General features: G+C 38.9%; 1 protein-coding gene across 6 annotated transcripts in view; it reads left to right on the plus strand.

Moving 5' to 3' along the window:
* Positions 1-424: 424 nt before the first annotated feature.
* Positions 425-14,746, plus strand: part of ZNF438 (zinc finger protein 438) — a 54,764-nt gene continuing 40,442 nt past the window's right edge. For 4 of the 6 annotated variants that reach the window (XM_065630040.1, XM_065630042.1, XM_065630046.1 and 1 more), the window contains exons 1-3: positions 920-1,217; positions 2,581-2,662; positions 3,136-3,189. The gene's annotated coding sequence lies outside the window, so the exon portion shown is untranslated. Of the gene's footprint in view, positions 469-919; positions 1,218-2,580; positions 2,663-3,135; positions 3,190-4,143; positions 4,309-14,746 lie in introns of those variants that run through there. The other 2 variants (XM_065630045.1, XM_065630041.1) reach the window with 2 other exon arrangements.

Consider the following 14,746-nt stretch of genomic DNA (forward strand, 5'->3'; position numbering starts at 1 on the left):
TGTTGGCCTTTTTGTCCGTCTGGGCACACTGCTGGCTCACGTTCAGCCCTGTGCTCCCCTGTGACCCTGCGCTTGCAGCTCCCTCACTCCCACTTCCCAGACCAGTTCCTGCACTTTCCATGGACTCCTTTTTCCAGCCTCCTCGAAGTCCCCAGTCTCACCACCCCCAGCCCACAGCACGGTGACAGTCTGTTCTGGGGCCGCCTGGGGGCCCAGCTCCCCCACAGCAGCGGCTAGCTGGGAAGGGAACGCAGCACTCGGAGCACCGAGGAGGCCCCGTCGGACCCTGCACCGCGGCCGAGCCCCGCACGCGGTCAGAAGCGCAAGCGCGGCGGCTTTCCCGCCAACACCGCGCCCCGACCGCACTGCGCCTGCGCGGGCGGGGCTTTCCCCAGGGGCGTGACACCACATCGCGCCGTCGCCGTGACGTCGCGGCGGCATGACGCAGGCACGCAGAGGGGCACGCTCGTAAGTTCCCTTCCCCCCGGGCGGTGGGGCCGCGGCCCGGGCGGGCGGTGCCGGGAGGGCGCGGCTGCGCTCGCTTTCACCGCCCCGGGCCGAGGAGCCGGGCGAGGGGGCTGGGGGCGGCCCGCTGAGCGGCCGGGACGGAGGAGGAGGTGGCGGGGCAGCGGCTGCCGGCGGCAGCGCCGCGCGGAGGTGGGCGCCCTCCCGGCCCCCAGCGAGCCCTTGTGCGGGCCGTTCCGCCGGGGCTCCGCGCTGCTGGGCTCGCCCAGTCGCGGGCAGGCGGGTCCCGAGCCCGCCGTTCAGCCGGCGCCGGGGCCCGCTCGCCTCCCGCCGCCGAGCCCGGGCGCAGCCCGCGGGGCCTCTGCAGCGCTCGGGGCCCTGGGCGAGCGCCCCGGGAACGGCAGCCCCGGGCCTCCTGCTGGACGTGGCGTCTGCCCCCGCGAACGCAGGCGGAGCGGGCGGTTGTCGCTGACCGCAGCTACCAGACGTGATGTCGTAATAAAGATCCGCAGGAGGAGTTCTGCGAGTCGCGGAAGTTACTTACACAGTTCACTTCCACTTTCCTTAGTACACGTGGCCGTAAAGTGTTGGATTCGCGAGGGAGGGCAGTGGATTCCCTCGGTTTGGCTGAGATGTGGCAGCGTTCAGGTCGCGGAATCCCCTGCCGGCTGAGTCAGAGCCGTGCGCCCTGTGCTTGACACGGAGACCCGAGCGCTGGTGCACAGACCTTGCCGCAAAAGCACAAATACCAGGTACAGCCCGCTGGGCTCCTGGGGGCTTGGAAGGAGCCTGAGAACCAAAGGGTTTTCTGTAGCTGCAGAAATGAATGCAATAAGTGGCTATGGAGTTTGTGCATAACTAGTGCTGAGGCCTACTGGTTTATCAATTCTATAGAACTTTTTGTATTGGTAATAATGAAATAAATAATATATATCCCAAGTTCTAAGTGATCTGAGGTGGCTGGCATTGCGAAAAGAAGGAGGGAACTGTTCGAAAGCAGTGTAAGAGAGTTTGGTAGGGACTACAGTGATGTCTGCAGTGTGGTGAATTTGAAACTCTGAGAGACCGGCTTGTTTCAATTTGTTGTGTCCAGAAGTCCTGCTTTGTTAAAACACTTAACAGGTTCCATACCTGAATTAAAATTGTTATACATCTTACCTTTTATTGGCAGTCTTTTGCTCTTCTGTTTGTACTGTCTAGTGTTCTGTTCTCTTTCTTTTTCTCCATGTTAAAGGTATCTTGTTGAGGTCCTTAAATGCTATGTAGTTCAGCTGGCTTAGTTTAGAAATTATAGTCGGATTTTCTTGTACTGATTTATTTGAACCCGGAATAGGCCATTAAAATGGTCCTTCATATTATTATTCCATAATAAAAAGGAAAGAGGAGGGTAACATAAGGTAAATACACATCTCCATTGGATCACAGTAGTTTTTGTGTGCAGGTTTTGTTGTTGGTTTTGGTTTGTTTATTTGTTTTGTTTGTGTTTTTTTTTTTCCTTCTTCACAGGACCATTCAGCAACCAAAACACTGAGCTGCTGCTTTCATTTTTTTTAATCTAACCTTATTGTAGGTAGTTATTTTTAGTACTAGTTTAAGTTAATTTTTTAAAAAAATGTTATTTTTATGCAAAGCAAAATACATATTTCAGGGATTAGTGCATATTTTTTCTGCTTCAGTAGTTAGAAGAACAGGATTTTTTCAAACTTTGTCAAAAATCAGAAAGGAAAAGGAAGGAAAAAAGCTTATGACAGTTATGGCATGTGTTTAAAATATTTTTTGTGATGATCTGACATGACGTTCTTAGTGTTTAATTAAAAATATTCTTGGGTAATGTTAACTGGAGAACTAGCACTATGTTATGGTTCAAATGATTTTTAACTTTTGGGCAGGCTGTGAGAGTAAGATTTTGGGGTAGCTAAAATTTTGTACCTACATATTTTCAAAGCATTCATGAAGGAAAAGCTAGTTTCCTATGTATCCTCTACATCTCATTTGTGAGAATATCAGAACTAGCCATGACAGGGCCAACATATGATGAGGTATTTCTGACTTACGTGAAACTCTAGGTAAATGTCGTGATTTTCATACATATTAATATATGTTTCTGATGTACAGGTTCAATGATTACGCTGCATTAGACAGAAGGATTGTTCTTCATCTGTGACTTGGGTTGTTTTGAGGATGTTCATGTGCAGAGGTAATATGTTATTTATGGAAGTGGTTTAATGTTTTAAATGTTTATATGAAACTGGTGATGGTTTCATGTATTTATTTGCCTATAATGGGGTAAACGTCAGGTCAAAGTGAAATGGTCAAGGTACAACTTTGATCTGAAGTTGGCTGAAAATTTTACTCCAGTTACAGTTATAGAAACTTACAGAGTTTTATAAGTATGTGGTCAAATCAGGAATGTGTGAACTTTACCAGTTATTTTAGCAATATTTATTCAAATATTTACTATTGCAATTTCTAATCTTGAAGTACTGTTAATATATAGTAAACTTCAGAGGAGATGCTGTCGCATTGAGGTAAACATGTTTTAGTAGAGTTCTTGTTTATTGACCACTTTCTAAAATGTATGTCTCTTTTATTTAATATGATTTTCTGTCCTTTGCTAAATACATTTCCTGGGATATTGAGACTTTCTGTTTTTAATTTTCCTTGAAACAGGAATTAAGATGGATGAAATATTTTATTTGCTGTAGCAGCAGCAGGATGTATAAGGTGGGTATGTTAAAAGAATATGGTTAAGATCCTTGCACAATATTTTAGTTTTTGATTCTATGTTGGTCTGAACAAAAAGAAATGACATACGGTAAGCTAGGGTTCTTTCCAGTGGCAGATATAGGTAGCCTCCCTGCTTTCGATTATGGTAAACTGCTATGTGTTCCGCACAGGTTCCATGAGGAGATGCAGACAGCCTTAGGTAGCTGATGCATTTTAATTTTGCATCCTTGAATGAGAGTTTTTTAGTGTGTCCTTTCCCTAAGATTTATATGCTTTTTCTTTTGTAAAACTAGACTGAGAAAATACCACAAAGTGTTTTGGAATCGTGTTTTCAGTGTCCTGGTTAAATGTGATCACGGAATAAAAAAATTCAGTTGCCATCTCTGTACTTCATACGTAGACAGTTTTTGTTTCTGAGTTGCTGTTTGTTTGTTTGTTTGTTATTTTAAAATTATTTAATGTCATTGAGGTTGTACTCCAATGGCAGTGTACTCCAATGAAACTAATTGTTTTCAGAATTTCCATAAAAGATAATAGTGATTCAACATCAGTAAAAGATGTTTTGATGCTCATCCTAATCTGTGGTCAAGTTAAGATTTTGTCCTTATTTGCTTAGACTTAATGCTTCATGTTTATCATCATAATTCACTTAAGGATCCAGAACATGTTTTTACTGAAAAAGATTTTTTTTTTAAATCAAAATCATGAACATATATTTTTACAAGAATAACATTGGTAAATAAGAGAACAGCAATGCTTGAATAATAGTTGAGCACTTTCTCATGAAGTGGATTTGCATCTTATTGTTATCATAGTTGAATGAAATGCAAACTTCCTCACAATGTAATTGATTACAAAGAATATGTATGATGTAGATGCTTCATGATTTTTTTTTCTAAATCTTGTTAAGAAAAAGTGATAAGTTTTTGATTCCATGCTTTTTCTTGCTAGTGTAACAAAGAGGTTCTTACTGTAAGCTTAAAATGACATTTGGAGAAGACTGTCTTCTTGGTGTTATATTTGCTCCGTGTTACTATTGGTCTTGTCACCCTTCATGAAAACACACAGAAGAGCTGTAGAAACTATCCTGTTCTTCATGTGATATCTGCTGATTAAGTATGTCTTTGGCTTATTATAGTACTATATTTGTAGGTATTGGTTTGTCCTTAATAAGCTGATTAAACCTAGTGTAAGTAGTATTCGAGCATTATTTTTTCAAAGGACTGATTTAATGGGTATTTATAGTGTAATTAGATGTTGTAGGAAATGTTATCACAGTTTGCGGAGCAATACATCTTAATCTGATTCATCCTAATTAATATCAAAAATGTAATCAAAGCACCATAAATCTGTGGTAGAACTGTACTGTGTATTAAGGATATGAAAGTGCATAAATTAACTGAAGGTTGAAATGGCTGTCAGAAGTACTTAATGGTTTTACAAAAGCAGAAACCAAACCAAACCCTTAAAGGCGTGTCCTCTTTTTGGTGCATTATTTATCCATCGCAAGGGACAATTGCAATGGACTCTTCTCTTCTGAGGACTTTTCCCTAGGGACAACATTCTGAAAATGATGCGTAGCAGCAAATTACAGCTTAGGCCAGTGTGATTTCTGTTGTACCCAGGCTTCTTTGCCACTTCATTTTTATTATGTGTGTGTTTGTGGTTCTTTTGGATGAACCGTAGAAAATAGGGATGTTCCTGTTACTGATTTGTATAGTTCTGAGCACACTGCCATCTCCTGTGTGTAACTGATTTGAAATGGTAACGATACAAAACTTAATTTTAATTTTTTTTTTAGCCATCCTTGACTGAGTAGCCTCCCTAAGTGAGGTTCCAGTCTGTGAGTGCCTGTAATCTCGGATTTGTGTCAGGCTGCTGTTTCAATGAAGTAGGGCTGCAGACACCAAGACAGGAGCTTGTGGCAGTTCTTGCTCTTGTTCAGCTCCATCAAAACAGAACAGGTGTGGAAGAAACAGGGTAGATCAATAATTTTGGGGAAGCAAGGCAGTGAAGTTTAAGTATTGGCATGCAGTGCAACATCAGTCACTGCTAATGATATGCACTGTCCTAAAAGTCAAAGTGTATGAACCCCCAAGATACTGTTAGGAAATCAAAAGGGATCGGTCTATAAAAACCTGCATAGTTCTGCTGCATACATAAGCATGCTCTGTGTATGATGAATCAAGCACTTTTAAGTTTTCAGTCTTACTAGTAAAATGTCCTAGATTAATAATACGGATGCTCAGGGGTTTTTATAGCTTTTGTCATCAACAGATTTTGAGGCTTTACTGAAGAAGGAAAGCGAATTGGTATTGGATTAGAAAGAAGGGACTGTTCTGTATTACAGGACTGAAATTGAGACCACCCAAATGCCTTCAGCTGGTTTTTGTTATTTTCACAAATAGTTTGTTCTTTTAGGAAAGTGTTTAAGAACAGAGAGCTGAGTCAATCGCTCTATTATGTTTTTGTCTAAATGGCAATATTAAGCAAACTTTACAATACTGTTCATGATTGAGAAAAATAAAAAAAAACCTTAGACTTTTGATTCTCTTGGTTTTTTAGCTTCCAGAGAAAAAAGTAATGACAGTTGTGGTTTCAGATCTTCAAATGCACCTTTTTCTTGGAAGCTTTTGTTTAGTTTTGGCTGGATATGTACCCTTTAAGGGTCAATATAGTATCTGTTGTATTTTAGGGTATTTCAGTAAGTTAATTCAGGGATGTCATATGTTTTCTATAGTTCTTGTAGCATAAGTGTCTTCCATATATACATATGTATTATGTTTTCTATTAAAGTTTCAATTTTTGAAAGGGCAGGTCTGCTGCATTACATTACAGACTTGTTCTTACACCGAAGCATACTTGGTGCCTCATTGAAGGCCTAAAGGTAAAGAGTCCACATATCTGCAGTTTAGGGCAGTTACCTTTGCTTAGTCTGTAGTCATGTTGTAAACCAGTGATTTTCTTGCTGGGAAGATACTCTGATGAGCATATGACAAAGATTTGTGGACTGTAATGGGTGAGATACAAGGAAGAAATTACGCCGAAGGACAAAAAAGCAACGACTACCTGGCCCAAAATAAGTTCACATGTTCATTGTGTCACGTATTCCAGGTCAGGGGCTGTGTGTTAAGAATCTTGCTTCTGAGAGCTCCGTTGGCTTCTGATATCAGTGTTTGCACTTGCAATCAGAGTAAACAAAGTGTGATGGAGAAGAGCATGGGGTATAAATTGCCATGGTTAAAATCAATATCTTACTGTCATATATAGCATGCCATCACAGTGTATGCAGTGCTGGCTGCCGCCTCTAAAAAGGAAGATGTAGAGAAGAGGAGATGTGGACAAAAGGGTGAGAGCATAATCTACAGGGATGGAAATTTGCTTGTATAAAGAGAAATTGGAAAAAAAAAAGTTAGATTGTTTAGCCTTTGAAAGGCAATGAATATGATGAAGTATAACACAAGTACACAGAATGATGAATGGGTTGAGAAAAGTAATTCGAAAGCTTTTGTTCTGTTGGTTCATGCTATAAGAGTAAGGGGACATTCTGTGAAATTAGGGTGGCAAATTGAGAAAGGAAACTTGAGAAAGGATATATTTGTTAATAAATGGTTAAGACAGTGAGCTCTGCAGTCTAGGAGTAATTTTAATTTAGGAGAATTGTAGTAGAAATTGGATAATTTAGAGTGCAAGAATATTTGCAAAGGATCAGGTTACCTTTTTTCCCTGAAAGAATATTAACTCCTCAGCTTTTGTCATTTATAAGATTATTTTTTTCCATCATGATTTTTTCTAAAGCTCATCTAAAAACTATATATTGATGGTGGGAAGAAGGGAATTAAATTTGTCCCTAGTTTGTTTACAGGAGAAGTGGTTATAGTGTCTCGCTAATTTGTCTGCTCTCTGTCCCTGTATTAGGTCATATCCAGGTGAAACATCTGCTGGGTACTATGTCTAGTTCTCTTGGTAGTATCCGCTGATGAACTTTGTTTTTCTTCTAAGTGAGGGCATTGAGAAAGAAGTTTTGGGGAATAACATTGGGTTCCTCGTCATCTTAGAGAGAAATTATGTAGGGCAGTTGTTTTTGTGACTTGCCCCTTGTGAGAGCCTGTTCTGTTCGGCTTCGTTTTTTCTGTTTCTTGGCCTCATGCATTGAGTAGGTGTTCCTGCAGCAATTAATCCAAGTCAGTACACGAGTTCGTTCTGTACCTAGAGCGATGGAATATTTAGAGAGAGTGAGATGAGCTAACGCTGGCCTTCTGTGTCACCCAGCCAACTTCCAGCAAGTATGTAAAAAGTCATAAAAAATAGCAGCGGGTGTATGTTAATTGAATGAGCATGCTTGTCGCTCTGCCAGCCTTTCCTCTTGGCATGGTTCAGGTCCTAGAAACTGTTTGCTTTCAGTCTCTATCAAACTCAAATACAAAACTCTGTGATAAAAGCATCAAAAGCAGTGTTCAGCAGGAAAAGGCTACAGAATGAGCTTTTGCCCGTTCCCACCGAAATGTCCTTTTCACTCCATTTAATGGAGGCTGCAGTTTTTACTTTTGGTGTGTTTAGCAACAGATTGACTAAAATTTGTTGTATTTGGCTCTAGAGCAGCAAAGAGCAGATGTCAGGGAGGTGCCGTGACAGGAATAAAAAGATTCAGGCTGCTTGTGGGAATTTGGAGGATGAGGGGGAAATCTTCCTCCTATTTTTTACTTGTTAGAATCCATATTATAACATTTAGAATTGGCATTCAGTTCAAAACTTGCTGTGCTGCAAGGGTTGCTGCATTGACACAGGCATTCTTTCCCACAGCTCAAATTGTGGAAACAGATTTTATTTATAAAATAAAATATGTCCATGAAATTATAATTGATACCTTAATTATGAAGAACTTGCCTGAAAGATGGTAGCTTAGTGACCTGCGGGACATTTTTCTGGCTTAGAATAGCCATGATTTATACCGAAACATTTTCTCTGTATGATTCTTAAAAATGGAATTCCCCTGTCAAGGCAGGAAAACTTCACTAGCTAAGAAGTACTGTGTCAGGGATGATAAGCCTAAAATAATGGTCAACTTTTAAACATTATTTAGTGTTGGAACATCTAAATAGTAAGCTTTGCTATTTGAGGATTGTTGCTATTTCAAAAATATGCATTTAAAAGCCACCACTACATGCCAGTCTTTGCATAAGCAGGTGGATGCCAGATGTATGTGGGACCCTGGAGAAGTTTGTTGCTTTGGTTTATTTCTTTTCACTTCTGTAATGAGCAGAAGTTAGTGGTTGCTTTTTTTTTTTTTTTTGTAAAGGCTGGAAGTATTTTATCTTCGTCTTGATGAAGGATCAATTTCTGAAAACACCTTGTGTAATTTGCTAGTAGAATGATTATTTATCTTTCTCACATTTTTTTTTTCACTCAACATCTACCTGTAATTCAAGACTATATATTGCCACAGTGTAGTTTACAAATTAGAAAAACATAAATTGATGTAATTTGCAGTAATTTTGATTGCGGGTTGCTATACTTGAAAGTTGTGGCAAATCTCTCTTATGTCATGGTGTATTTAATGTTTCGTGGAGCCTGAGGAGCTTTTTTTTTTCCTGCGATGAAAAAGAGTTATTAAGAATCTGGAGGGGAGGATAGTAATAAATATTCTGATTTTTCTTGAGGTGATGCTCTTTAGTCTTGTGTTAGTGTTTTAGAAAACCACGTTGCCTCCTTCATATTCTAATGGTGATTGTAGTAGCTCTTATCATTTTCTGGAGAGACGGGAATTGAAATAGAAGAAATGTATCTTATTGTTCACTTATTCAGAATGTAATGAGTCTGACTTTTTTAAAAAAAACAGCATAGCGGGGTAAGTTGTCAGAAGCATCGTATGTGTAAGGTATATAATGTATGTTCTCAGTTCTCTTCAGGGTTTACAAAGTTATGATTGGAATATGCTGTTCAGATTTGAGAACAAATCTTCTCTTTTTTTTTTGCTGATGAGCAATGTAGTTGCACAGCTGAAAGAAAACAGGACAAACCAGCTTGTCTGTTCTCTGTGGCATGTGGAGTTGCCTGGTTAGGTGGCTCATTTCAGCACTTGCAAGTGGCAAGTCTGGAAATAATTGTGGTCAGAGCTGATGCAAGAGGATTGAGCGAAGCCTTTTTGATTTCCTAAATGCAAAGAAAGGCAGGTTTGATTGGCAGCTGCTGTGAGGGTTATTCAGACAGTGAGGAAGTCCAGTCCAGTGCAGGATTTTGCGCTTCTGACCTGTTTAGGGCATGTTCTTTTGCTTAAGGTGAGATGCTGAAATTGGAAGAGTTTGGTGTGTTTGATTAGCATCATTTATGTCTCTCCTGTACTTGATTTCTTCCAGGTATTTTCCACCTGCCTGTCACCTTCCTTTGTTTACTGCAGTATCTGAAAGAATTTGTAACCTTATTAATAATGTTAGAAAACCGGATAAATTATGGATTCTGCATTTAAAAACTTTATTCTAGATCATTTAATCGTATTTGTAAGGTTTCTTTTACATGGTAAGATTTCATTTTAAAAGAAGCATGAAACCGTATATTCCATTTAGAGTAGATCAAGATCTGCAGGGATCATACCCATTTTATTTACTTTTTCATGATTTCATGCGAGTATTAAACCTACATTTATGTACTAGCATGTTGTGAGGATAGCTGTGTATTGCAAGGAGAGCTGGTTTAAGACTTTATTAAGGTGTAATTAATCTAATTAACTGTAAAAGTTTTGAAACTTTTTGAAGGTGTTTTTGTATCAAAATCTTGAAACACTTTGTATATAATATTGATGTTCAGTGGAAAGTGGGTTTATTTTTTATGATTTTAAGACAAGCTTATTTTCATGTTCAAGATTAAAGTAGAGCAAACTCTTTATTTTTCTTTTGATTTTTAAAATCAAACTGCACTTACAGAAATGCAGATGTCTTTGAAAGATTTAGATGATCAACTTTTGAGAAGCAGAAAAGTTCCTAATACTGCTAACTAAGTTCATGGAAACTCCTGACTGTAGAAGTGCTTTATTCTGCATATATCTCTTTCTGTTTCAGGAAGGTGTTTATTTAAGGAAAAAAAGCATAAAAAATTAAGAACTAGAAAATGTTGATTATAGCAGTCGTGGAGTAATGAGCTTTAATTGCACCATCAAAAATGCAAGCCAAGGAAACAGAATAATAGCTTGATAGCGATATCTAATAATTTGAAAAGCACGTTGCCCCTAGAAAACAAAAAAAAAAATCATCATTTGGATAACGGACTGTACGTGTATACTATTGGAATTGCCCTGTCTTATCAGGGAAGTAGTACAGGCCAAGTATCTCAGGTCTTGTTTAGCCCTGAGAGATTTTGGTGGTGGGAGAAAAAATAATCTTGGACAGTATAAGCCTTTTTTAGTCTAACTGGAATTATGTTTTGAAGTGTGCGCTGTTCACTAATGAAAACAGTTTACTTGAATTGTCACTTTATAACATTTCATAAATGAAACACTAGAAAGACCATTTCCAAAATGTTTATTAATAATTAAAAGTTAATGAACTTCAACAGTTTCTATAGGTTATTACTGGTCGGCACAGAAAAACCATGCATGTGTTCTTGGGGGATATTTACATAGAAGAGTTTTGGGGTTTCTTTAGCAGCCTCTCTCTCCAGTACTCGTCTGTGAATAGCGTAATTATCTGGTAATTCAGTCTTTGGCAATTGTGTTTAGAAAGCTGCTTTATATTGGGAAGGAGAAAATATCCAGCATACATACTTGCAGTTAGGAAGAGACTGGGTGGGAATATTAACACATGTGTTAAGTTGATGGACTGTAGACACCCCCAAAATAGGAAATTTTAAATTTCTGTTGAAACATAGTTGCATTGCAAGTACTGGTATTTAGAGGCTTAATAATTTTCAAAACTAGTATCTTTGGAATTCACTTTTTCATTATAAATTGGGTTCACAGGCCCAGAATATGATATTCTTTACTTACAGGTTTTTAAAATTAATTGTATTTCTTTCTGGAAATAAAATTAATGCTGATAACCTCTCCATTAAAAAACTTTACTGGTACTGGTACGTGACTAGTTTTTAGATTATAAATTCTAAAGAGGTTCTGTAAAGAGTATATGTGGTCAGGTGGAAAATTTTGTTGATTTGCAAGGGAATCTTATCTTAGTGGTGCACGCTGTTGTGAGCCACAGTGCTGCTTCAGGGCCCAGCAGATGGATGGGTTACAAATGTATGTACTGGAAGGAATGCTCGTGTTCCGAGGTGTTGCCTGCACTGAGGAGATGCAGGAAACACTTCCCAGTGCTGTTGCCATCAATTGGCTTGCGTGGTAACTTGAGTTAGCTCCTGGCTTCTGACAGAGCTTCAGACTGGTCAGTTTATCTTGCTGGAAGAAAGGCTGGGGTTTTATGCACATTGGAACTGCCATAGTTCACTGAAACAGCAATAGCAGTACGACTGGAAGTATTTTTACATATAGTAGTCCTTTGAAGACAGAAAATCTTGCAACAATACAGCAATATTTTTCTGACCGACATGTAAACAATGTTGTGTGCTGTGAATAGCTTTGTATCAAGTTTATAGGCTTCAAAAATGTAATGGCTCGTCTACTGTTGCAGGTTTTTGGATGACATCTTGTGTGGATACTGTACTGCTGGATATTTAGTCTGCTGTAGAGACAGACAAATTTAGGAAAAGTGACTTTAATCTCAGAAGAACGTGAATCGACTGGAAGAGTTAATTCAGTTTGTTTTTGCAAATCACCAACACTTAGAAGTGGGATTAAGTTAAGTACAGGGGAAAATGAAACTTTCCCTTTGTCTCCAGAATGAGGTCATGGTGTTTTCAGCTTCCATCTCAGTATAATAAGAGAAAATATAATTGTTTTGTATTTCTGTTTTATCTCCTGAAGAGTAGGAGTTACAGTTATTTGTGCAGGCCATAATGTCAGCAATGGCTTTTTTGCCTTCTTGACTGTTACTTCTTTACTGCACCGTATCGCCCTATTTGCATGCCCATGCTTGAAATTCTCATGTGTTGCTTTAGTATTTAATTTTCTTCTCTTCCTGTTTTATTTATTTAACAATTCCGCTCTGCTCAGTGAGTAGCTGAGTAGAATTCAGTCATGCAGGAGCTGGTCGTGCAGACGGCGTTAGTGATGGCAAAGGGCCGCCGTAGGTGTGAAGGCAGAGAAAGGGAAACAAAATAGAATCCAACGGAACAGCTGAGAAAAGGAAGAGCTGGTAGTAAAGGCAGGTAAAGAGGAGCACTTGAGTGACAAGGTGGAAGAAAAGAAGCTAAAGTACAGTAATGCAATGTGTGATGACGTTTTTCTGATGTGTAATTTTAAGAACAACTAAAGAAGCGTGTTGTTTAAATAAGATGATTTCTTGAATTTTTTAATTGTAAAAGTATCTTTATATCTCATTTTCGAGTAGATCAGATTTACACTAATACTCATTTCAGGAGAGCTTATTATTTTTGTTTACCATGATGAGAATATATTCATAGTTTTAATCAACAAAGTAATAAAAACACCGGTATTTTGTTACTTTATTGCTCATCTCTTGTCTGATCAGGATTATGTGCTAATACTTTGCAGCATTTTCTGTTGGTAGATATAAAGGAATACATTTTTCCTTAGTTGGGAGCTTAAAATAGAGTCTCTTCCTTCATTAAAATGGTTCTCAGGTCTGTGTGAAGAATGTGCATGTGTGGTCACTGTTCACTTTGCAAAATGCACTTGAATGCTTTGTAACTAGATTGAACTACACTCAGATTACCTAAGTTTCCCCTTACTCCTAGAGGACAGAAATTGTTTCACCAACAGATACATAGGGTAGCTTGAGTGCATTCTGTTGAGCTATGGGGTTTATTTCAGAATTTGGGAGATTTGTTTTTACGGAATAGATAACTGAGAGAGTTAGCATTCTTGCTTGGATAGTGTGCTATTTGTTTTGGAAGGAAGTTTCCCATGACTAAATAAGAACAAGATGTTTGACCACCTTCTAGGGAGGAGGCTGTTTGGTCAGCATAAAATTAAAAGAAGAAATTCAGAAGAGACAACTGACCTTTCTTACATGGTGTCTGAAATGTTTTCATGTTTCTTCTGGGCTTTAATTATACTGCATATACATGGCAAGAAGAAAGACCAGAGGTTTTGTTCTTTTCTTGGAAGTATAGCTTTATCACATTGTTGGGAATTTATAGCTTAGTAATATAGTGTTTTTTCCATTCCTGCATTTTGCAATTGGTTTGTACAGCCTCACAGTTTGGCAGCCAAGTGCTCACTTTTTCATGATTTTTTTTGGCATGAAAGGGTTACTGTTCACATTTCCTGTGTAATTCCTTCTGATCTTGCTGGGCTGTAATTACTTTCTTGATGTTAAACATTCCCAGGCTCCTATAACCTCCTAGCCTGCCTGCACTGGCCAAGTTTGTCCCAGGTGATCATGTGGGCGAACCTCCTGTTTTTAAGGATAAAAATCTCTTCTTCCTGTGTAAGATAGGCTACATACTCATTCCTTTGCTGTACAATCCCAAGAGAAATCTTTTAAAAAATAATAGTAAGGTAACACATCACTCTTTCAGAGTCAGATTTAGCAGCTAAATAGATGACAAATCAAGTGTGTGGGTTTAGAATTTGCTGAATCTTGGTTGAATGCCTGCGAGTTCATATTAAAGATTATTTTTTCTTAATACCTTTGGAAAATAGGTTATGACATAAAAAAAGACAGATTTTGACTGTAGCTTCTTCCTTTTGACCATATATTTGGCAAATCATTTTAAGCTTGCTTGAATGTAGAACTACTTAGTTGAGCCTTCAGGATTTTTTTTTTTCTTTTGAGTTCTCTGTAATAGCTGCATATCTTACAAAAAACAAGAGGATATTTCTTAACTCTGTCTTTCCCACACAGTTCAACTATCCCGTGTTTCTTCTGATTTTCAGTTTGTCGTATATAAGCAGTAAACACAAGGTATTATTTTGTTTTTAATTTAAGTGACTGCATACTTCTGAAAAATGTTGGCTTCAGAGGCATGGGAACCGAAGTGTTCTGTTCTGCAAAGGCACTGGAAGATCCTACGTGCCACCGCTCAGCTGCTCTTCAGCTTTAATCTGGAGGAGCCACCTGTAAGAATGCCAGTGAAGTTTGCTTTCCATGACCTTTCTGCTATTTTCTCTCAGTGCCAAGAAAGATGGAAGATGGTGATGGCAGGGTTTTTTTTAGGGTGTGAGGAGTTGTAATGTGCAGATATATTGACATCGGTGGGTGGTATTTTCCGACAATGTCAGAGAAAGTAGCTGGAAGTTGTGTGCACCATTGGATCAAGAAGTAGCCCCAATTTTGATACTTCGTTCAAGAGTCATCTCATTAGCTTATTATCCTGTAACAGATAATTTTTTTGGTCATAAACCTAGTCTTATTACCTTATGCATTTAACTGACTGCTTTGTGAAATTCTCAGGCTGCTAGTAATTCTATTTTGTTTAGCTGTGGTATCATGCTTGCAACTCGGATGTCTTCCCAGTAACTGACTGAAGTCTCATGAATGCATAA

The sequence above is a fragment of the Caloenas nicobarica genome, chromosome 2 (genome assembly GCF_036013445.1).
Source record: "Caloenas nicobarica isolate bCalNic1 chromosome 2, bCalNic1.hap1, whole genome shotgun sequence".
Classification (NCBI taxonomy): Eukaryota; Metazoa; Chordata; class Aves; order Columbiformes; family Columbidae; genus Caloenas; species Caloenas nicobarica.